Source organism: Martes martes (genome assembly GCF_963455335.1).
Source record: "Martes martes genome assembly, chromosome: 18".
NCBI lineage: Eukaryota > Metazoa > Chordata > Mammalia > Carnivora > Mustelidae > Martes > Martes martes.
Window position 1 is genome coordinate 10,267,123 of NC_137906.1, and position 24,648 is coordinate 10,291,770.

Genomic DNA, 24,648 nt, shown 5'->3' on the forward strand with positions numbered 1-24,648 from the left:
TTCTCTTCAAAAACCAGAAGCACGTCTGAGACGTTCTCTTCCCTCGGTGCTACAAGGCCATAAATTTTCCTCGCCAGTCCCCACTCCTACCCTGTGAGTTATAGCAGCTTCTCGGTCATTTATTATTCATCATTATTACGGTGACATATTCAGCCGTCTAATTCACTGACTCCAAGCGCTGACTTCATCTCGTTCCTTAAATGCTCGCCCGGCTGGAATTTCTTCTGACAAACTCCTGGCCCCGCTCTGGCATTATCTTTCCCCAAACAGGCATGATCATTTAGAACTTTATTGGAGATCTCGTAAAAGAGCCTTTCAGAAACAATCAGGGCTTCTATGTATCACTGATCACTTAGCACTTAAGGAGGGAGGACACACAAGGACGACATGAACCTGCCCCATCTCCTCGTCTCGCCGCGCCACGGAGGAAGTTCAAGGTGTCACCACCGCAGTCTCTCCAGGGTCAGGGGAGGCATCAGATACGTCCCCTGGCTCACGAGGGACGCCCTGACTGCCACAGCCGTGGAACGCCTGAGAAGGGTGGAGGAGGGAGCTAAGACTGTGGATTCCCTCGGGGAGGCAGAGGCTGTGGGCTCGCTGGGAGGGACAGTGAGTCCTCAGACCCCCGCATCACTCCTGCTGGGGCCCCCAGGGCCCCCACCCAGGTCCCACCCACATGCTGCCTCCTACTCCCTGCCCAGAGGGACTTCTGCTGTAGACCCTGACCTTCACTCTCTCAAAACTTGTCTGCCCTATTTTTGTGCCTTTTAGGGACCTGCTTCCACTCACTGATCTAATTAATGCTGCCTGATAGGACATTCTGCGGTGACAGAGATATTCTCTACTCGCCCTGTCCAATAGGCAGCCACCCGACCCTACGTGGCTGCTGAGGGCTTGATATGTGGCTCCTGCAACTAACACCTGCATTTTTAATCTTATTTAATTTTAAGTTAAAAGTCAATAGCCGGGCGCCTGGGTGCCTCAGTGGGTTAAGCCGCTGCCTTCGGCTCAGGTCATGATCTCAGGGTCCTGGGATCGAGTCCCGCATCGGGCTCTCTGCTCAGCAGGAAGCCTGCTTCCTCCTCTCTCTCTCTGCCTGCCTCTCTGCCTACTTGTGATCTCTCTCTGTCAAATAAATAAATAAAATCTTAAAACAAAAAAAAGTCAACAGCCACATGTGGCCAGCGGTGACCAATTGGAGGGACAGGTCTAAGGAGGGGCTCATCTGTTCATGTGGCACGTCGACTCTCCCAGAAAACAGTCACAATTAAAGACTTTATTTATTTGTTTGAGAGAAAGAGAGGAGAGGGAGCACGAGTGGGGGGAGGGGCAGAGCGAGAAGCAGCTCTCCCTGGAGCGGGGAGCCTGATGTGGGGCTCTGATCCCAGGCCCCTGGGATCATGACCTGAGCCAAAGGCAGAGGCTTAACAAATTGAGGCACCCAGTGCCCGAAAACAGTCACAGTTAACACCAAGTCCCCAACAGGGGCTAGGCAGGATGTGAGGTGCGCTCTATTCATCACCCCATTTCCTTTTCATGGCAACCACAGTAGATGGGTGTCCTTAGACACTATCTTGCAGACAATAAGCCTGAAGCTTGGGGAAGTTAAGTCACGTTACTGAGAAGAGATCCCAATTCCGGCAGGCCAGAGTGGAGGCTAGGAGAAAGAGGGTAGGCTTTCTCCACACCCCAAGGGTGTGCGTGATAGGCCGGGCTCTGTAGTACATGTCATCTCGTAGGGTCCCTGGAGCAAGATGACACAGGGCTATACAGGGTCGTTCTGACACTTCTGGGTGGCTAGGAATATTACTGTCCTTTCTCTGGTTAAAGAAAGCTTGACACTCCCCCCAGGACAGGATGGCCCACCCGAGCTGGGGCCTCGCTTCACCCTCTTTCCTGTGAGCCTCAAACAAGAGGAAATGTTATAGCAGCAGGGATTTATGTTAGAGATGAAGGGTACTTGGCAGGCCCTGGAGTGAGCTTCAAGGAAGACGACAGCTCCATCTTTGAAGAACCATAAAAGCAGCGTAGCTTTCTGTCTGGGATCACGATGACAGGGTTCAGTCTAGAGGCAAAGGGAGGACCAGATGACCCCCCACAATGGTCCCTCAGAGCCTATAACTTTTTCTGCGATTTGTCATTAAATCCCTCTGTACATTACTTGAGGAAAGGAAATATGGAGCAAGATTTAAAGAAATAACTCGGATGGGGCACCTGGGTGGCTCAGTAGGTTAAAGCCTCTGCCTTCGGCCCAGGTCATGATCCCAGGGTCCTGGGATGGAGCCCCGCATCGGGCTCTCTGCTCTGCAGGGAGCCTGCTTCCTTCTCTCTCTCTGCCTACTTGTGGTCTGTCTGTCAAATAAATAAATAAAATCTTAAAAAAAATAAAAATAAAGGAATTACTCAGACTAATGGGGGGGACCCTCTTACATAGATTGATTCTCCCAGGATTCATCTCTTCTTTGCTAACCCTTGGTTTCTTCTCCTCTTCTCAGGAAAAGGCTGCTCCTCCCTCCCATGAATAGCTTCATCTTCCTCACACTCTCTGAATCTTACAATAAGAAGCTGTTCCAGCAAATTCTGCCATTGGGACCAATGGTCTGTCCTTCTTGCATTGGCTGGAACATTCTCTGTTCCTGGGTCTGAGACTTCTCTACCCGCAGGAAGTGACGTGAGGCTTTCCTTTCTGATCGGATGCTCCATCCCGAAAACAGAACAAAACTTCCATCACCCTCATGCTCTCTTCCAATTCGGGGGTGTTGGAGTGGGGGGATGCTGGGTGTTGCTAGGCAACCAGCTGTTCTGCTCACTCTCTCCCCACCCCAGAAAACAGCCAGGTCACCAGCCTATGAGTCTAGAAACAGCTTTACATTTTCCTTCTAATTCCTTTTCCTGTTTGTTTGTTTGTTTGTTTGTTTTAACCATTGCTACTTTTGTTCCTCTAAGATCAGGCTCTCCATTGTTTTTTCCACAATCTTGCTAACTGGATGAAAAACCAAGATCCCTCCTTCCTTTGCAGCACGATTACACAGATCTACATTGCATGCAGATGTCCAAAGTGTAGCTTCTTTATTCCTCTACAAATACTATCTATGCAGTAATCCCATCTTCCTCCCAGGCCCCCACCCCATTTGTAGCTGGAGGAAGGAGAGGGGAGAGAAGAGAACAGAATGGAAGACAATGCAGTAAACACAGTGTCCTTCTACGATCTAATAGTTTCCTCATTCTCTTCAGGGTTCCTCTGCCTTCTGGTCTCCAACAGCAGTCCCCCACCCCCTGCCAACCCCCTCAAGATGGTGTCCCAGCCTGTGTGGATGGCAGGTGGTTTTACGACCCCATGGCAGTAGGGTGAAGGGGCCCTTGTCCTTGGATGAACATGTGGCTGGTATCTTCTGAGAAGGACGGGCTACACGATTTGCAGGGCTCAGGCCAAAGGAAAATAAGAGGTGCTTTGTTCAAAAATTGCTAAGAATTTCGAGATGGTGACATGGGAGCATGAAACCAAACGCAAACCCTTCTAATCACAGGCCCTGTGAACGGTCAGGCCCACAAAATTGGCCCCATCCCTGGTGTTCATGTACAGACCGGCCTCTTGTTAAAGTCTATGGCCGGGTGAAGGCTGTTGGAGTCTACTCTCCTGAGACTTGAGACTTGGTCAGACCCCTTCCTCAGACTTGCACATGACTCCGAACTTTCTTTCTTCTGGGAGGGGTACTGGGTTCCATCTGCCGCCAGGGCTCAGGAGGTTGGCCCTAGAGCTCTCTGATATGGAGCCCACAAGTCCCGGCCCCAGAGATCTCAACCTCAATTCAGTTGGGGAGCCCATCCACCTCGTCCTTGTCCTGAGAATGTGGGTACCTCTGGTCCTGCCCATGTCACGTGGAAACACAGGCACTTGGAGGACATGGACTCAGGGCTTCCCTCTTCCTATGGTGGGGAAGGCAGCCTGGGAGGCCACCTGTCCCCACCCCTACTCAGATCCTAAAAAGGAAATGTAACAGAGGCCCCTGTCTAATGCATGTGGGCCCCAGCCTTCAGAGAGGCGTTTATGACACAGGCTTACTACCCCTGTCCCCATGTCCCTCTTACCGCATGAGCCACTGAGCTCAAAGGGACAGATTCCCTCTGATTCAGTCTATCAGGTCGACTTCTTGATCTACTAAAGTGGGAGCTGAAGTAATTTCAAGAACCCTTACTCCTCTTGACCAACCTAGCTTCCTAATCTTGCTGCAGACTTAAAAATCCTATTTCGTGTATCAAAACTGATATTAGCCTTTCTTCCATTTTGCAGGGCTGGTATAACCGCCTTAATCCTGCACTCTGTCTCCCAGGAAACTGAAATGGCTTTGTGTTCACATCGTCTGAGCCTTGAGCGGTCAGCAGACCAATTTCACAAGATCAAGTGCCAAAGGATGGAGCCTGTGGCCTCATGGCTCACATGTAGCAGGGAGGCCGGCCCTGCCTAGGTGAGGTCCCTGTGCTAGATAGGCAAGGGTGGGAGATTCAGAGGTTCCCCCCTTTCAGATGAAATTAGAAAGAGAAGCAGATGTGAATTTTGCAAAAGTGAGTGGAGATGAACAGGTGCAAGAAAATGGGAGGGGGGAGGGGAGGTAGCCAAACTGGATTAGAGGGGCGGTCCCCAGCTCCTGCTCACTCTGCCAGGGTGGGGAATGCCCGTCTACTAATGTTTTTACAGATTGTTTTCATGTTTTTGATGTTGACAGTTCATTCAATTTTCTAAAAATAGTGAAACTGTGTGGTACGTCACATAGGAACCAAACAAAGCATGTTTTCTGGCTGAACCCAACCACTAAAAGAACGGAAGGAAGACTGGATACCAGGAACTGGAGGGTGGGGCGAGGCTGGAGGGGCAGATCTTGCAGGATTATGTGGTATTCTGAGAGAAATGTACTCCCACTCCTGGGAAGCCATGACATGGTCTCAAACAAGGCAAAGTCACCACCAGGTTTGGATCTTGAAGAGACCCCTCCAGGTGACGTGTGGAGCCTGGCTTGAAGTAGACACAGAAAGACCAGTTAGGAGGACAGAGCTGAGGGTATGGCGGCAGAGAGCAAGGAGAGATATTTAAAAGGTGACACTGGGGAGCCTTAGAGGTTGACAATCATTAAATAAGCCAAGAGTTGATTCCCTGGCACCGGCCAAAACCAAATGTTAATATCAACTCGGGAACTGGCAGGGATGTGGACCAATGGAAACTCTGGTTTCCATTGGGGGAAATGGAATGGGAACGTGTTGATGGGAACGTGTAAAAGTCCTCCCAGCTTCGAGAACAGTCCGACACTTTCTTTGAGAACTTAAACATGCTTCTCCCACATGACCCATTCTTTTCATTTCTAGGCGTCTACTCAAGAGAAACAAAGTCGCGTGTCCCCACAGAGACTCAGACACACATATCCACAGCCACTTCATTCCCAACAGCCCCAAACTGGAAACAATCAGAACATCCATCGATGGGTGAGTAGATACAGAAATCGTAGGGTGTCCGCCCCATGGAATGCTACTCCCCTAGCTACTGATTGATAACCACATGAGTCAGCCTCACCTCATTCTACGGGGCGAAAGAAGCCACCAAAAGATACATGCACTATGACTCATGTATATAAAATTCCACAAAATGCAAATGAATGAGAAGACCTAACAGTGGTCGCCTGAGGGTGGTCGAGTAAGAGGTGAATTTCAAAGGGCCATTAGGAAACTGTAGGAGGCGACAGAAATTTTTATCTTGAGTATAGTGATGGTTTCTACATATATATCAAATTGTATACTTTAAATACGTACAGTTTAGCACACTTCAATTATATCTCCATAAAACTGGAAAAACATTAACTCAAGGAACCGGAATGAAACATTCTGAGAAGGAGAGCCTCACCTCCACGCTGGCTCTGCATTTCCGCCTCTTTTAACCCAACTTCTAATTTTAGACAGAAAATAATAAAGAGAGGGGAAAGACACCAAAGTGAGATCTCGCTTTAGAAAGGTGTTGAAAATATATTAAACACTGAGATTTACCATAATAAATGAAATGAATAATTTCAGATCTCTCTTGTCAAATGTTCAAAAAAAATTTTTTTAATTAGCAAGTACAGAGAAAACTAACGTGAGCTAATCATTTTAAGGAATCTATCCTATTATGTTCTAATGAGTGGTTTTTTAAAATTTGATTTTATTTTTGTAATGGAAGCTTCTATTTCCAAGACTTCCTAAAGGGGCTTTCCGATTACATATTTGTAAAGTACAATTTGAAGAGAACAAGTCAGCTTTTAAACAATTATACAATGATGTTCCCACAGGGCGCAGACTTGGAAACTAACCGATCCTTGGGTTCAGTGCCTGTCTTTGCTTGTTTATTGTGAGGCCTTGGGCAAGTCCCGGTGTCTGTCAGAGCCTTGGTTTCTCCATTTGGAACACAGAGCTAATGACCCCCTCACCTCCAGTAGCACAAACTGTAGAGACTGAACAAGGATTTCCTCCCTCTATAATGGTAGCTGATAATTACTAGATTTTACACTCAGTCCTGAAATTGCTGCCTCCCAAAAGGATATTTGAAAGGAGGAAATTGCAAGACTCCTTCCCTTCGTTCAAGTCTGAATGTTGATCATACAATGAACCGGACGCTTCTGGGTGCGTCGTAAAACGTCCTCAAAACAATCCCGCTTTTCGTTCCTCACCTGCCAAGCAGCTGAACCACAGCCTTATGAAATATTACACTAGTCCTCTTTTATAGCCAAACATTCATCTTCAGACTCCTTGGCATTCGAGTCCCTCCAAGTTATTTTATTATTTCCAAGAAACTGTAACTGAGCTTTTTTATATACCTTCTGTTGTCATAAGAGTGATCACACATAAAGCACGTCAACCAACTATGAGAAAGGCATCCTTCATGTGGTTTATGGTCTCCTTGAGACAGCCACTCTCTGGGCCGGGTCAGCTGACAGCTTTGAGAGGGTACTGACCATGGCTTTTCAAGGAAAGTAAACCTGGGACCTGTAGAAGGTCCTTCCTTGAGTTCAGCCAGCAGTCTGGGGCCCTCCAAAGCAGCTCTTAGCAGAGGGGGGGCCTGGGGGGCCCCACCCAGGCCTGCAGCTGCTCCCCGGTGCAGCCACAGTGCTGAGCTTGGGCTAGATGGCTAAGGACCAGCCCTCCCCCTGTTCCTCACCTTATCCTACCCCCACCTGAGGTTCCAGCTGCAAGATTTCAGCCCCAAGGTCACCTCCCCCTTTCCTGTCTCATCTTCTTGTTCCAATGAGACAGACCTGGTTCCAGCTTGCCTTCTTGGGCCTCAATATCTCAGTCTTTAATATGGGGATAGAAAATATGCCAGCGCCGGTTTTTTTGCTTTTTGTTTTTTAATAAGAATCAAATCAGATGGTGGTGGCAAACACGCTTTGTAAATTACCCAGAGGTGCGCTGTTATTGTCATTATCATTCTTGCTTTGCGTCAGGGAGCCCCAGGCTCAGCGGCGTGCATATAAACAGCCTCTGTTTGCCACTGTGTCCCCGCAGAAGCGCTGCTCCCAGGAGCTGGCTCAGCCCAGAACTGAAGAAATCATCCACCAACTTCGGGGAGCGCCGGCCTCCCCCCAGATCTCCCGCCTCCTAAAGGGATGGCGCGAATCCCCCAAAAGTTATGAAAAGTAATTTTAGTCTCATTAATTCTGGAAACAAGCAAATGCAGAGGGAGAAGGAAGATGACGACCTGAAGCACCTGGCGGCATGAGGGTTTCGAGGACCCCAGACTCCCAGACTCCCCCACAGGCAAGCGGACAGCCACGGGGAATGGAAAGGGTAGGATGAGGCCTGGGATGGGGCACCCAGGACAGGGCTGGAGTCTGCAGGACTGACAGGAGCTCACCAGAGGGAGTGGAGTGCACAGGACTGGGGTGGGGTGCACAAGAAGGGGTAGCGGCTAGGCAGGGAGTAGACAGAGGATGGGGCAAGGATGGGGGAAAGCGGCAGGGCCCCCCGCCCAGGGCAGTTGGGGGATGCCTGGCTGCCACTACCTACACCCTCCAGGTTGACCGAGAGTTATCCAGAGAAAGAAACAAGAGCAAGAACGTGTCAGATGGAGGGAAGAGCATATCCAAGTGTTAGGGGTTGAACTGTGCCCCCAAAATTTCATATGTTGAAGTCCCACACCCCAGCGCCTCAGAATGTGACCATATTTGGAAGCAGGTTCATTGCAGGTGTAATGAGTTGAGATGAGGTCATTAGTAGGGGTCCTAACTCAATACGACCTGTGTTCTCATTCTGGGAAAACGGGGACAAGGCGATGCTCACATAGAGAATGCCGTGTTGAGAGACAGAGAGAGAAGACAGTCATCTAAAGCCAGGGAGAGAGGTCTCGAACAGATTCCCTCTCACAGCCCCGAAGGAACCTGCCTGCCCAGACATTGACCTTGGATTCCTGGCCCCCAGAACCATGAACTAATAAACCCATGCTGTTTAACCCACCTGGGCCATGGGGCTTTGTTGCAGCAGCTCTAGCCGACAAGTACCAAGTCACAAAGGCCTGAATGAAAGGGCGCGGTGTAGGGGACTGTGGCCCCTTTGCAGCCAAGTAGGGAGCGGAAGCGGTACAGATGAGATGTGGGAGGAGGAGGCACAGAGCCACAGGGTTTGTCTCGGGTCAGTGGGGAGGCAAGGAGGCCTTCTAGCCAGCAGGGAAGGTGGTCAGTTTGGGCTTCAGGAAACCCACTCTGGCTGCAGACTGGAGGAAACTGCCACGGCCAGCAACCCAAGAGACAGAATTCAAGGACAAGGAGTGGTGGGCATTGGAAAGTTCCAGGCATGTGTGGGCCTCCTGGTCAGCAGGACTCCCAGGGGCCCGTGGCAGGGTGGGGTGGGGGGGCCCGGAGGGGCATGTGTCTGTCTGTGCTACCGCCACCGCCATAGCAAAGCTCCACACGCGGGGCAGCCGGACCTGCAGATGTGCGCGCTCACAGTCCGGAGGCTGGAAGCCCCAGAGCAGGGTGTCAGCAGGGTCGGCTGGTCCTGAGGCCTCTCCCCTCGGGTTGCAGATTGAAGTCTTCTCCCTGTGTCCTCCCATGGTCTGCGTCTCACACCCCTCTTCTTGTAAGGACACCCGTTAAGTGGAGTGAGGGCTACCCTAATGACCTCATCCTAGTTTTTCTTTTCTTTTCTTTTTTTTTTTTTTTAGATTTTATTTTATTTATTTGTCAGAGAGAGTGAGCACAGGCAGACAGAGAGGCAGGCAGAGGCAGAGGGAGAAGCAGGCTCCCCGCTGAGCAAGGAGCCCGATGTGGGACTCGATCCCAGGACCCCGGGACCACGACCAGAGCCGAAGGCAGCGGCTTAACCAACTGAGCCACCCAGGCGTCCCATCATCCTAGTTTTTCAACCCAAATGTACATGTATTGAGCCCATATGAAATAGGACACAGTTAAGAAACGACCCTCTCCCCCTCCCCCATTTCCTGCTGACTCTCTTGCTTTCTACAATCATGCTGTCTTCTACAACGTGCTTACATATGGAAGCTTAGACTCCCCAGAAAGCGGTGGGTAGCACAGCCCAGGTGAGCGGCAGTCATTTGAAGCTTGCGTGAAACTCGAGTTGTGGCTTCCTGGACGGGCGCCCTAGTCCTGGGCTCTGTGGAATGAGCAGCCTCGACATCTGCATGATCTTGACTCACGAGGTGTGAATGGAATTGGAATCCGCTGTGACCCCAGTGGCTTCTCCCCACAAAGCCGGGGGCGGTTGACTTCGCGTCAGTAGAGAATTCGAATGCCCGTGTGGGTTCTTTTTCTTTTTTTTTTTTTCTCTTTTGAGAGAGAGAATGCACAAGTGAGGGGAGGGGCAGAGAGTGAGAGCTATCCTTTTTTCCCCCTTTTTAAAGATTTATTTATTTATTAGAGAGAGAGAGAGAGAGCATGCAGGAGGAGAGCCATAACCAAGAGTGAGAAGCGCAACCGACTTAGCCACCCGGGAGCCCCTGTGTGTATTCTTTAAACATGTGTCATCTTGACTCCGGAGATGATGTGAGCGAAGTCACAGCTGGGGCACACGGGGCCTTCCCAAGTCAGCATGGTGTTGGCGGGGAGCACAGAAGGCCTGGAAGATGGGCCCTAGAGGATGCTAGGCAGAGAGCCCTGCCGGGCTTTAATAGAACCCTCAGCTCCATATCCCTGAAGTCTGCATTCCAATCTGGTTATCTGCCTCATTTTATGTACCTCTTTATTTTTTATTTATTTTTTGAGAGAGAGAGAGAGAGAGAGAGAGAGAGAGAGAGAGAATGAGCCAGGGGAGGGGCAGAGGGAGAGAGAGAATCTCAAGCAAGCTCCACGCTCAGCGCGGAATCTCACGACCCCAAGATCATGACCTGAACTGAAATCAAGTGTCAATTGCATCACCGACTGAGCCACCAAGATACCCCATTTATGTGCCTCTTTAAAGACCCTGTCTTCGAATACAGACACATTCTGAGGTATTGGGGGTTAGCACCCCAAGATACGAATTTGAGGGGAGACACACTTCAGTCCCTAACCAAGGGATACCCATATTTTGGTTGCTGCTTGCCCTCAAAGGCCGTGGCTTGCTGTTACACCCGGAAGAACCCAGCACAGGCCGGCTGCTCCCCTAGACTGGCCTTCGGAAGGCGACAGTTTTTCCTGGGAATTTGTTACTGTCTGGGATCAGCCTTCCCAGCACGTTCAGAAATCTAATTTTCATTCATCCAAGTGAATTTATCGAGCTGGCTCCACACCAGACGTTGATTTTCTGGGCACAGAGAAATGGCTCCATCTGCCTTGGGGGTGAACTGGCACCAACCAAGTTCAAAGAAAGTGACAAATAAAAAACCACAATGCCAATTTAGTGATTTGCCCTCTGAACTACAGCCATTGGGGGTGCAAGCCTATGACGGGCCAGCAGCCTCTCTCCCTCCGGCCACCTCAGGCCACTTTGGGTGGACAGACTTCCTTGCAGACTGACTGCCCTTTCTTGGCCAGCAGGCGGGCCTCCCAGAAAAAGATGGATGCCCCCAAATTTGTCTGATTAGCCTGGAATCAGAACAGGGAGAGTGAGGTAAACTTAAGTAGAGGCTCTGGGCCCGCACAGCCTGAGGCTTCCTCCCTGCCAGGGATCAGCCCTGGCAAGCCAGCTGCGATGCCGTAGCCAAGACGCCTCCTGCCCTGTCCCTGCTGGATGGCCCTGCCCACAACTGTCTCCAGGCCCTGGCTTACCAGTCTCCCTCCCACCCCCACCCCCGCTTCCTACATGATCTATTTCCAAATAAAGTATAATTTAATTGGCCAGACTTCCATCGACTAAAGTTGCAGAACTCTACCAGGCTACCCCGACACATGCGCCTCCGAATCCCCAAATTCTGGATGTTTCCAAAACCTCTATCCCCTCACTCATTCATAGACCCTGGATTCCCCACCCGCCCACCCACCCAGGGGCAAATCCTAGGCAGGGCAGAGATGTAACTTCTCTGGGCAGAGGTAGACTTTCAGTAAAGCTAAGGGAGCCCCAGCACCAGGACCTCCTGTTTGCTTGGGCCCCAGTGAGAGCTGGAAGACCCTGGGAGCCATAGAGTATTCTAGGTAGAGAGAACAGCCAAGAAATCAGCAAACATATCTAATAACTTGCCTAAAGAGATGACAGAAGAAAGGCACCTGAATTCCCAGGGTTCCAGGACGTTGTGGTGGTTTTCTTTCTCGTTCTAAATAAATATTCATTTTCATACCTAAGTTGTACTGTATTTATGTGTTCTTTTTCTCAAAGGGAATCGCTCAACCGACCAGACCTTTGTTCTCTCAAATCGCTGGACCCGCTCCTCCTGCTTTGCCTTGAGTCCTTTGCCTTGAGCTGGGGTAGGGGAGTGGCCCCTTGAAGACACGCAGCTCCCTTCCTTCCTGACTCACAGAAGCAGACCCAGGAGGTAAGTTGAAATGATGACCCGGAGAAAGAACCTGGAAGTTTCCGGCATAGAGTCTTCGGTGTGGAAGGGAATATTGGATCTGACCTCTCCCTGCACGGGGAACATTGCCCACTATCCCCCGGGCCCTCCACAAGGAGACCACCACTGTTGGGATTACCCACTTGGCTGGCACCTTCATTTCATTGAAGGGAGAGAGTTTTCTCTCTTAATAACACATGTCTTCGTGTTCTTTTTCAGGGACATTTTTAAGCTTAAAAGAAAAAAAAAAAAACTTTGAAAATGGCTTTAAACGTTAAATCACGAATTTTTGTGCCTCCCCCTCAAATTCAAAATAATGTATTTTTGCAAACGACAGAAACATCAGACATCTTCCCTCAGTCATCTGTCTGTCTGACAGACACATTTTTAGGGACAGACGACTGCAGTGCTTAATTTACGTCTTTGTGTGTTTTAACGAGCTTTGTACCATTATTCCGATCTGGGAGTTGCTGCGTGGCCCTACGTCTCTCATTAACCCTACATCCGGGTGTTTGTGACCTCTTCACCTGCCTAGAGTTCTCCCCTACCGTGCACTTTGTTTTGTATCTGCCAGTTCCCTCCCCACCCTACCCCCGCGTAAGCTGGGCTCCATATGGGAGTTCTTCGGGTGCCAAATCCTCCCTTCATGCAGGATAAAGTCTGTCACATACGGACATGAGTGGGGGGGGGGGCGTGCTAGCCAGGGTCCCATCACCACGTGAACTGGTGGCAGGGCTCTGGACGTTGCAAGCTTCACCTCCAGGAGCAAACATCCACCTCCCCTTTCCAGGGTCTGCTTCCTCCTGCTCTCTGTCTCCACTCCCGGCGGGATCCCCAGACCCTTTGCCTCCCACAGCACACAGTGGCTCCCCCTCCCTCCGTAAGAGCTGCCACCTCTCTGAGCAGCCGTCACAGAAGCTAATGCATGATTCATGGGAGGCTCTTGGCCTGGGAGTGAGCGCCGAGGGAGAGGATCATGAGGCCCACAGAAGCACTTTGGTTCAGGGAACATTCTTTCATTGATGCACATCTGTGCTGCCTGGAAGTGCATTAAAGAGAATCAGATGTGCTGCTACTTCTAAAATAGCTTTTGAATGTGCAAACTGCCCAGGGAGGATGGGGAATGGCACAGAGCTGATGAGGCACTGGGCTGCTAGGGCTTCATTCTGGCTTTGTCCTTGAAGCACAAAGCACCCTGTGCCCAGTAGTGACCCTCCTGGGCACTTGGGGAAGAGAGCAGCTTAGGCCTGTCTCAGCAAGCACGGGCCCGCCGAGACTGCAGAGCTCCGGCCCTCCAGCCCCTAACCAAGCTCAGCACTTTTGGGTCTGTGGCCATCCCAGAAACAGGGAGATCTCTGTCATCCTGCCTAATAAGGTGACCTCCCTATAGTCCTCACCAGAGGCCAAGCTTCAGGCAAAGTGGCCAAGGGGCCCAATATCCTGGTTCCATTCAGCTCCACCACCCACCACCTACAGGCCTTGTTGGGCAAGCAGCAAGTCTGGGGAGAAGGAAAAGTGTGCACTCCTGACCGAGAACTTGCCAGGTGGTAACCTACCAATTTCTGATCTGCTTGCCTCTATGCTGTGGGGTATGCAGAGAGACCATTTATCCTGGGGGCAAGATCTACAGAGCTACCAGGCAAGGAACACTGAATCAAGAATATGTGTGAAGGCCAGGGCTTTGGCCCATGGCACATACAACCATCATGAGTTCCAGCAGTAAGTGATTCAAATCTCAACACCAAGAGGGAACTTATTAATACCCATAGGTGAGGATGCCTTCAGGCACAGCTGTATCCAGGCTAGAAACAATGTTGTCCAGACTCTATAGTGCTATGGCCCTTGATGCTGCCTTCTCTGCTGTTGGCTTCACTTTCAGGCAGGCTTGTCCCATGTGGTGCCTTCACAGCTTTGCCAGCCCAGTGGAGGATGGTCCCTTTTGTCCAAGGGCTCAGTGAAAGGCTCTGTGACCAGGAAGATGGATTGAATGATGGGCTTGGGAATGAGGGGTGTCAGCACTACCCAGTCCACACAAAATGAGGAAAGAGATCCCTAGAGGAAACTCAGAGTCATCAGAAGCACAGGGACAGGGGCGCCTGGGTGGCTCCGTCAGTTAAGCTGCAGCCTTCAGCTCAGGTCATGATCCCAGGGTCCTGGGATTGACCCCCACATGGGGCTCCTTGCTCAGTGGGGAGCCTGCTTCTCCCCCCCACCCCCGCCTGCCTGCCTGCCACTCCCCCTGCTTGTGCTCTCTCTCACTATCTCTCTCTCTCTCTGTGGCAAATAAATAAATAAAATCTTAAAAAAAAAAAAAAGTACAGGGACAGTATGCTGGGAAGAGAGAAACACCTGGGACCCAACATGGAGTGTAGACAGGGACCCTGTCAACTGTTCTGTGCTGTCATACAGACTGAAGCAATCATTCGTCAGGTTGTTCTCCCCACGGCTCAGGTTCTAGCAGTTGGCATTTGAACCGAGCTGCTGAGAGTAAGCCTGAGTTTTCAGATGGGAAAGGAGGGAAAAGCATTCCAAGCAGTGGGACCAGCATGAGAAAAGCCACTGAGTTGTGAAAATGCATGGCACATTTATAACCACTGATCCCCATTCTTCCCAGCATAGCAGGGCAGCAGAAATCACAGAGTGGGAAGAGCACTAGTTTGGGAGTCAGACATGCTCAGTTTCAAACCCCAGCGCTGCCACTTCCCCTCCATGAAATCTTGGCAGTTCCCTTCCCTTTGCGGGGGTTCAGTTTACTCCTCAGGACACTGGCATGCACTCGAGACCCTGAAGTCCCTTATGCCACCGATATCTGCTGTTTTTACAGTGTCCTCCCACCCCCAAACATCCTCATCCTGTGCCTTTCCCTGTCCACCCGGGCAGAAAACTACAATTCCCAGGTCCCCTTGCCCTCTGGTTTCCAGGTAGGTTTGGTCTGTGGGAGGCCAAGTGCAAGACTGAACAGTGAAGCAGGAAAAGATGCTCAACATCACTAATCGTTAGGGAAATCTGAACCAAAACCATAATGAGAAACCACCTCACGCCCAAGAGGACAGCTACTATTTAAAGTAACAACAATGACAGAAACAAACACATGTTGGCAGAGATGTGGAGACAGTGGAACCCTGGGCACTGTTGGCAGGCATGTAAACCAGGGCAGCCATGCTGGAAACAATATGGGGGCTCCTCAAGAAATTAAAACTGGGATTACCATTTGATCCAGCAATGCCAGGTGTGGGAGTATATCCAAAAAATAGAGATCGGGGTCTCCAAGACATATTTGTACAGCCATGTTCGTAGAAGTGCTATTCACAGGAGCCAAAAGGTGGAGGCAAGCCAAGTGTCCATCAACGGAAGAACGGATAACAAAACGTGGTCCAGCCATAGAGTGGGATATTATTCAGCCATTAAAAGGAAGTTCATGGGGCGCCTGGCTGGCTCAGTGGGTTAAAGCCTCTGCCTTCGGCTCAGGTCATGATCCCAGGGTTCTGGGATCGAGGCCCTGCATCGGGCTCTCTGCTCAGTGAGGAGCCTGCATCCTCCTCTCTCTCTCTCTGCCTGCCTCTCTGCCTGCTCGTGATCTCTGTCTGTCAAATAAATAAATAAAATCTTTAAAAGGAAGTTCATTCTGGTACCTGTTACAACATAGATGGAGCTTGAGGATGTCATACTAGTGAAATAAGCCAGAGCCCAAGAGACACTGTAGGATCACACTTATTGGTCATCTAAAGTGTCAAATCCAGGGGCACCTGGGAGGCTCAGTCAGTTAAGTGTCCAACTCTCAGTTTTGGCTCAGGTCATGATTTTGCGGTCATGAGATCAAGCCCTGCGATGCGCTCGGCATTGAGCATGGAGTCTGCTCGAGATTTTTCCCTCTTCCTCTCCCTCTGCCCCTCCCACCGCTCACGCTCTTCAAATGAATGAATGAATGAATGAATGAATTCTTTTAAAGTAGTTAAATCCATAGAAACAGAAAGCAGAAGGTGGGAGCCGGGGGCTGGGGGAGAGGGTCGGGGGTCAGTGTTTGATGGGGACAGAGTTTTCAGTTTGGGAAGATGAGAAAGTTCTGGAGGTGGACGGTGGTGATGGTTGCCTCCCCAGTGTGAATGTACTTAATGCCACTAAGCTGTACACTCAAACGTGGTTAAGATGGCAAATCTCGTTATGTGTATCTTATCATAATTTTTTTTAAAAGACCGGGCAGCAGAATGGAGGAAGGAACCAAGATCTGGCCCCCACCGTGGGAGCAGAGCCTCCAGTCTGACCGTGCCGCCATAGCTCTGGTACCCGCTGCACGGTGATTCCCTCTGTCGTCCCTTCTCTTGACCACCAGCCACTGCCATGGCTCTGCCCTCCACCTAATGGCCCCAGATGCTGGGCTCTCATGAAACCACTTCTCACCAGTCCCAAGGGGGGGTGGCAGCTTTCAGGTTGCTAATCTCTGAGTTGCCTCATTATACCCTTTTGGCTTCTTTGCTCGCCAGTCACCCGAGGAACCAACAAACTCACTCTGTTTCAATACCCAGAATGGTTTCTCTTTTCCTGACTGGGGTTGTCTGTGATACACACTAACGTGTGTATGGCCAGTGAGCAAGGGGCTCCCCAGCAGCCCCCCCCCCCAGCAGTCCCCGACTGGCTGGGACACAGAGGGAGGCCGCAGACGCCTGCGTGTTTGGCTGCCTCTGGGGCAGTCTGTTCAACCACTACCCAGACCCCAGCCAGCCAGCCTGGAGTCTCCGTTTCCCCAGCAGGTGGGAACACACGAGGCAGGCGTTCCTCAGGTGAGAAGGAGAAATCAAAGAGAATCCACCAGCATTCTCGGCCCGGTGTTCTGTAAGTAGCTGCAGCATTTCATTATTTATACCTCTTCGCAGTAGACGCTCCTCCTTGAGCCTGAGCTGGGCCCCCATCCAGCCCTGGTGTGCCCTGGGCTAACCGTGGGGACTCCTTGGGATGTTGTCTCAATGACCCCTCAAATCCTCCTGCATTTCCTCCGATGGACCCCTCCTCGTTCGAGATCCGCCATCCTGAGCTCATCTCCCTGCTGACTCCAGGGCCGGCCACTGGCCTCCTAAGGACAGCCCTTCTGCAAAGCCAGGAGAGAGGGAACCCTGCTCTGCTCTCCAGGTGAGCAGAGCACCCACCCCTCCTTGCCCCAAAACATGACGCTTCTTATCTGTAGCCTCCAGCTTGTTTCCCCGACGAAGGCGGATGCATGGAGAGGCTACTTGCCGCTGGACCGAACTCCGTCACAGAGAGCAAAGGTTGAGAAGGCGGCCTCCTGAAAACCCCAAAACTACCACCGTCCACCTGCTTTGGGGGGACTGAGTCTATGGAGCCAAAGGCCATAAGTCCATCTGCATCCCGGCGGACCCAGAACCTTGTAGGCCCCCAAGGGCAGCTCCCTTCTCCACTTTCAGCTTGACCGGGAAAACAGGACATTCTGCTCTCACATCTGCCTTCCTGGGAGACACTCAGAGAGCAGCATCCACACTGCTCTCCCTCCTTCCCTGTCATGGTGGGCCCTGGCCAGGGGCCTCAAAACGGAGAGGAAGGGACAGCCCCTCCTGCCTCACTTGAGGAAGTGACCTCCCTCCTCTGCTAGCCCTTGGATGTGGGCAGTGGGACCTGGCCCTCTGCTCTGGCCCCAGGATGTGCTCGTGGGGCTGAGCAGACGCCCTTCACAGGCACAGACCCTAGGTCTAGGAGGTTAGGCAAAGAGTAGGGAACCCATCCTGGCGTCAGGACCCTCAGGGGCCTAACTCCCCTGTCTGGTGGTAAACTCTGCTTTTATTCTCCGAACAAAAGAATTACATGTTTCCTGGAGACAAAAACCATTTGCCCTTTGAAATGCAATGCCCTCACCTCACTTAGCTGTGGCACGCATTTTCTCATGTTTTCTCTGCTGGGGGCCATGGTGAAGATGCGAGCAGCCCTTAGGGTGGTATGGACCACACCCAGCCCTCTGCTCCAGCCCAGAATGAGCATCCTGGTCTCTGCTCAGAGTTTCCCTGTGGCAATCACCAACCATGGGAAAGGCAAAAGATCGCCAGGAGTGTGACCGTATCACAGCAAAGGGGACAGTGGCTTTGGGTCCACTCTGCCTGGGGAGAGGGGTCAGGAATTCCTAAATATTCTCTCTTCCCATCGGGCTAGCCTCACTGCCCTCCCCAGCTCTGCTGTGATGTCCCTGGCAGTGGCCTCTTCTGGCCCCTTTGCTTGATTATTTCCAGAACTCTGCACCCAACAATGCCCCCAATGTTATGCCCCAATAACGGGTCCGTGATTAAAGGAGCGAGACTGATACAAAGCGAAGGTCAAGCAAAGCTTTATTTCGCGCCAAGCATCAAGAATCTAACCGAACGTTCGGGGCCGCACCTCTTACAAGAGAGGGCGACCCTTGTCTGTTTCACAGTCTAGCTTTTAAGGGCAAAGACCATGCGGTCGGGCCTGGCCACGCACAGGTGGCCAATGAGATTGTAACACACCCAGGAAACTCCACAGTGATGTTAGGTGACCAATTGAATTATAATTTACCCTAGTAGACATTTGAATCAGCCTAATACACCTTGATTAGGATTGGCGCCAAAAGGGTACCCAAAGGGCAGGGGCCCATACTCCTTGGTAGCTAGGGAGACAGTATGCAACCCCCTACTGATCGGATGTCTCCACCTGGCCTGACCCACCTTTGTATCTGGGCATTGTTACCCGGAGCTGGTTTCCGGGACCGCCTTTAAGTGAATCCCCTGGGGGAAGGGGAGCAAGGACAGTTCAAGGGCTAAACAAGGTTTTGTTTAACCTCAATGAAAGCCTCTTGACAAAATATAAACATAAAATAGGTCCTTACACCCAACCCCATCCCAGTTTAAAAGTAACTTTTTTTTTTTTTAATGTTACCTGCTCATTTTATGACTAGGCTCCTTCCATCTTGTTTTAATGTTTTGTTCTATCAAATACGGAAGGACGTCTTATTTCACAGCTGAAATAACCTCCTCCCCTCAACGCCTCGCCCCCTGCCGCCCCCGGGGCATGTTTCAGCAGAATCGGTGGTCAAGAAATTCAGACAGGATGAGAGTCACGAACAGGCAAAGGCAAAACCCAGGTAACTGACAAGCACGTGCAGATGAAGGCAACAGTGAGACCCCGCTTTTATCCACCAGACAGACACAAATCAGAAGCAGGGGAAACCCACCGGGCAAGGGGAGCTCTCGTGCATGGTGGGCTGGGGCTGTGCTTGATGAGGGGGTGTCCGCTTCTGTCCTGGAGGGTGCCTCTCACTCCGGCAGGGGACCCGCGCCAGGACCCCTACTGTGGCCCTCTGTGAGACGGCAGGTTGAGGGAACCCAGGCTGGATCCTTCGCGGTCTCTTCCTCTCCCCAGGATCATCCACCTTTGAAATATGATAAACCACCTCTGTAGCTTGTCTGTGTGTGTCTCTCTGTGCTGCTCATTCCTTCCTCCTCCTGAGGGGCCAAGTCCCTCCCTCCGCCTGCACCCCTGCCCTGCGCCCCTCCCCCCATACGCATCCCTTTCATTATCCTTTCCCCTGAGCATTAGCCCCTCCTGGGAGAATAGTGAATCAGCATCTCCAACACACACACACACACACACACACACACACACACACACACACACCAGCTCACACTCACACTCAGACACACGTTCACATTCATACATATAAACTACAGACACAGTACTACAGCACACAGTCGTATACAAATGCACACTCACACACTAGTACACAAATTCACACACACAATCACATGCACTCCTTCAAACATACATGTTCCCACTCACAAGACACTCATACATAGGCATGCATTCACGCTCACACACCTACATTTGCACCCGCACACGCATGCTTACACATACACACAACCACTCATGTTTACACAACTCCTTACATTCAAGTTCACCTGCACATGTGTACTTATACACACTCCCACATGCACACACATATTCTCACACACCCTTATTCACACACACACACACACACTCACAGTTTGCACACACATCCCCCCTTCCTCTCAGGGGTTTTGGGTGATGCTGTTGGACCCCATCAGGCTGACTTATCACATTTCCTTGCAGAGAGTCCAAGAGCTCCGGGAGTCTAACATCTCCCAGGTGGCAGCCCTCTTGGGGTAGGCATTTCTGTTCCAACCTCCAGGATCTGTGTCTGCTGTCGGGAGAGTGAGGCGCATCCTTGCCTTGTGAGGGCTGCTGGCTCCTGGCATGTTTCTTGCTGCCAGGCCTAAAGAAGGATTCAGGCCATCCCTACTCCAGATTCCTGAAAAGCCCCTGAGTGGTGGGTCTATGAAATACCAGGTGATAGGAGGCCAGGCCATCCATTTTTCGATATGGCACTCCTGACCACCCCCTACCCCCCAGTAGCATGTTGGGGACATCATGCCTTCCTCTAACCCCAGCTGGCTCAGGGGGGACTGCTGATCACCCCACCCACTGGGAGGCCCCTAGGGTTACCACAGAGTCTTGGACACACCCGCTTGATGTCATTGACCCAGAGGCTGAGAAGGTCTCCTTTCCTTCCCCAACTCTGGTGAGTCTAACAGTGAGAATCAGGAGCCACTCTATTTTGTAAGGAAATCTGGTATATTGAGCAATTCTTGCCTCCCGGAAGTTCTCATTAGCACCTCACCCACCATGTCTGAATCTCCAAACTTTGTTCAACTGCCCCTGATCGGGGAGGGGCAGCATAGTCCCCAGTGGCTCATTTTCCCCATCTGCTAAGGTGCTCTTAACACAGGACACCCAGCTAGATGCTCCTGTGGGACCAAGAGACTATGCTCAGAAATGAGGCCCTGGCTTTTGGGCCACGAACACCTCTGGTGTGGGATCTACAGACTGTCATCCATGAGTGCGTCTCCACCCGGGCCCACTCATCCCCATGAGGACTCAAGATGTCCCCAGGCCCTTCCTCCTGCTCTGGACATGACCTGTCCCTCATAGTCCTCACCCCCCTGCTAATGGCTTACCCTGCCAAGCTCATGGTGGGAGAGCCTCCCCCATGGCAAACCCACCACATCTCAGGAGACCTGGAGGACCCAGCGACGATGTCCACCACCAGCCTCCTTTCTCCATCCAGAAGTGACTCTCCGTTCTTCTCAATTGCGATACCTCTCGAGGCAAGGCTGAAAATTACCTCCCAGCCCTTAACTTCGTGAAGCTCTTAGACTTCCTTGGTTTAATGAATTTATGTGGAAATCTGGCCCTCCAAATCTGTGCCTCCTAAAAATAGTAATTCCGATCTCAGCGTGTTTTTCACAACATCGCCCCTTTGACACTAGCGGTATTCCAAGCTTCACGAATTCCTTTAGTAACATGACATTCAGCAGTGAGGTGGTATGTGTGGTACCCACAACCTGGCCTGACACAAAATAAGCTCTCGGAAAATATTTCTCGGTGGAAAAAAGTGAAAGAAGATATGGTATTCTCTTGGCTCTGCCGTTACCGCAAGACACTTCTAACCACTAGGACTTAGCAGATTCCACGGGTTAAAGGCAAGACCCTGGACAGGCTCAGGGACCCCCCGACCACCTGCGATTCTGAACGACTGGCCACAAATCTGGGGGTGGGGCAGGCTTTCGTGACCCCCATCAGGTTCAGGGATTTGCTAGAATAACTCCCAGAGCTCAGGTAAGTGCTGTACTTCTGATTATAGTTTTATCATAAAGGACGCAGATCAGAACCAGTCAGATGAAGAGGCAGATAGGGCGAGGTCTGGGAGGGACTTGAACATGCGGCTTCCAGGCCCTCTCCCCATTGAATCTGGGCACGTCACTCTGCGGCACACCTATGGAAGAAGCTTCATCCAGCCTTGGGTCTGGCATGAACCAGATTCCTGGTACATCTGGTCATAGATGGCCGTCTTTGCAACTGTGTTTTCACGTAGCCAAAGGGGTGAGGGAGCTCTGAGGGGTCTTTTTATAAGGACACTAACACATTCATGGGGGATCCACCTTCAAAGCCTGATCACCTCCCAAAAACCTCACTTCCTACTCCCATCGCACCAAGAATTAGGATCTCAACATCGGACCACAGCAGGCTGATATCCCCCGGTTGGAGTCTGCAACCCACTCATCACGAGGTTGGTCTCTCTGGCTTGGCCAGCCCGCATCCTGAGTCATTTTATTAACATAAACTCAGGTGTCATCCGAGGAGGCCACCTTGACTAACACACACTCCTACTGACTCCGAAAATTCCAAGAACTTAGAAGATCCCTTCCTGGAAGCCGGAACAAAGGCCAGTCAGATTCTTTATTATACAATAGCTCAGATCCTGAATGATTACGTATCCAAGGGACTGTGACTCAACACTTCACCTAGTTCTCAGATTCTGAGGGTGACTCTCTAAATGTCGAGTTCATCCCAAGGCTCCAGGTGGCATGACCTTCAGCCATGACATAAAAACTATCAAAAGATATTCCAGTCTAGGCTCTGGCTCTCAGAGAATATCGCCCACTGATGCTTCTTCATGTGCCTTTCCTATCTTCTGGCATTTGGAATCCCTCATCCCTGACAGCTGCCCCAGAGCTCCCAACATTTCCTCCCCTGTCTCGGGAAAGAAGCCGAGCTGCCAGGGACCATGCCTCCAATTTCATGAATGGAAAGGAGCTTTCCAGATGGTGATGTCGATTTAACGTTACGTGTCAGTTTGACGGGCCACGGGGCGCCCGGATTAAACGTCATTTCTGGGTACATCCGTGAGGACGTTTCTGGATGAGATTACCATTTGAAGGTGTGGACGTAGGCAAGGAAATGGCCCTTCCCAGTGAGGGGCGGGGGTGAGCCTCATTGGATCCACTGAGGGTCTGAACAGAGCAGAAGACAGAGGAAAGAGGAATTTGCTGCATTGTTCCTGACTCACAGCTTGAGCTGGAATATCTTTTCTCATTTCATCTCCTTCTATACCATCAGCTTTTCTGGGCCTCCAGCATGTAGATGGCAAGTAGCAGAACTTCGTAGCCTCCATAATCATGTGAGGCAATTCCTCATTCTATAAATCTCCTCTGATGTACATTGGATAGATAGATAGTCTGATAGGTAGACAGATAGATGGTAAGTTGATAGATAGATACACAGATGCATAGATACATAGATCACTCTTATTGGTTCTGTTGTTCTGGTAAACCCTGACAATAGACAAGCCCCACTTGGGTTTAAAGAAGACATTTGATCCTGTCTCCCCTCGCCTCCGGTTGATTACAGCAATTTGTGTTTGCACAGGGACCTGGAAGTCAAGGTGAAAAGCTCATTCGGTGTGAGCTTTACAACATCCTTGGACAACCCATAAAGCGAGGGCTCCTTTCTTCTGCTGTTACAGAGGGAAAACTTGTAGCTTGTCACACTGTGACCTGCTGGAAATCACACAGCCAATAGGCCAGCCCACCTTCAGCCTGGGTCTTCTGAGGCTGAGACCAGGGCATTTCCAGAACACCACGCTGAGACTTCACGCTTCCAACCCTGACCCAGAAACACCGCAGGATCCTCAGTTATTCAAATAAAGGTGCAACCATATTTATCCTACTCTAATTTACCAAAATAGATACTCTAGGGAATTGCTGCGGTAGGATTTGAAAGTTTGAACCAAAGGGTCTTTTGAGGAGCATTCAACTGATAAGAACCAGACACACTCACCTCCCCCAGCCACTCACCATTTCCCAGAGCCCTCTCGATTTGGGGAGAATGTTTTTTTTTAATTTTATTTATTTGACAGTCAGAGATAACAAGTAGGCAGAGAGGCAGGCAGAGAGAGAGGGGGAAGCAGGCACCCCGCTGAGCAGAGAGCCCGATTTGGGGCTCGATCCCAGGACCCTGGGATCATGACCTGAGCCGAAGGCAGAGGCTTATCCCACTGAGCCACCCAGGCACCTCGATTTGGGGAGAATTTAGTTTGAATACCCATTTCTAATCAACTCTGTTTCCTGCATTTCTGACCAGTCCAGGTACCCACTACTTGTAATCAAGAGGATAACCATTGTGTCTGCCTGGCTTGGTCAAAAACAGCAGCCCTCAGACGGGAGAAGATGCTTCTGGTCTTTCCCCAGTCACTCCCCCCCCATACCTCACCTCACCTGAGAACGGATGCAGCGAAGGGAACCCTTTTCTGCCCAGACATCTCCTCACAGAGGTCTCCCGAAACATTTTATTTACAACACGCTTTCGCCTTCAAAAGGGGTCAACACACATCTCTTGTCTGGGAAGCCATGGTGCAGAGAAGTCTGGCAAGTCAGATCCAATCTCCACCGCTCCCCGGGTGATCCTGGACGCGTGACTGGCCTCCTGAGCCGTGTCCACGCCCACAAGTTGGAGGAGGTGGGGCTCCCTTGCTCCAGCCCAGCCTGCAGGTGCTGTCAGAGCCCCACACTCCACATGTTGATCAGGTAAAGGATGTCCGTGCGACAGGTGACGTCTCTGGGTGTCCTTCCCCCTTTTTGCTTTTCCTCAAGAAGACTCCCTTGAGGCAAACCTCATTCTCCCACCTCCAGAATGACAGCCTGCAGTGCCCCCTGACTATCCTAGAACCCCTGGGTCCCACTGGGGGGAGGGCCAACACCTGCCCGACTGTGTCAGAGGCAGCCCCCCCTCCCAGCCCCCAGGGCTGACAGAGAAACTACTCCTCTTGGTCACCTCCTTTCCGTGGTGGCCGAGGGAGCATTGTGAATCCGTCCTCAGTCATGCCGGGTTTTCAGGGA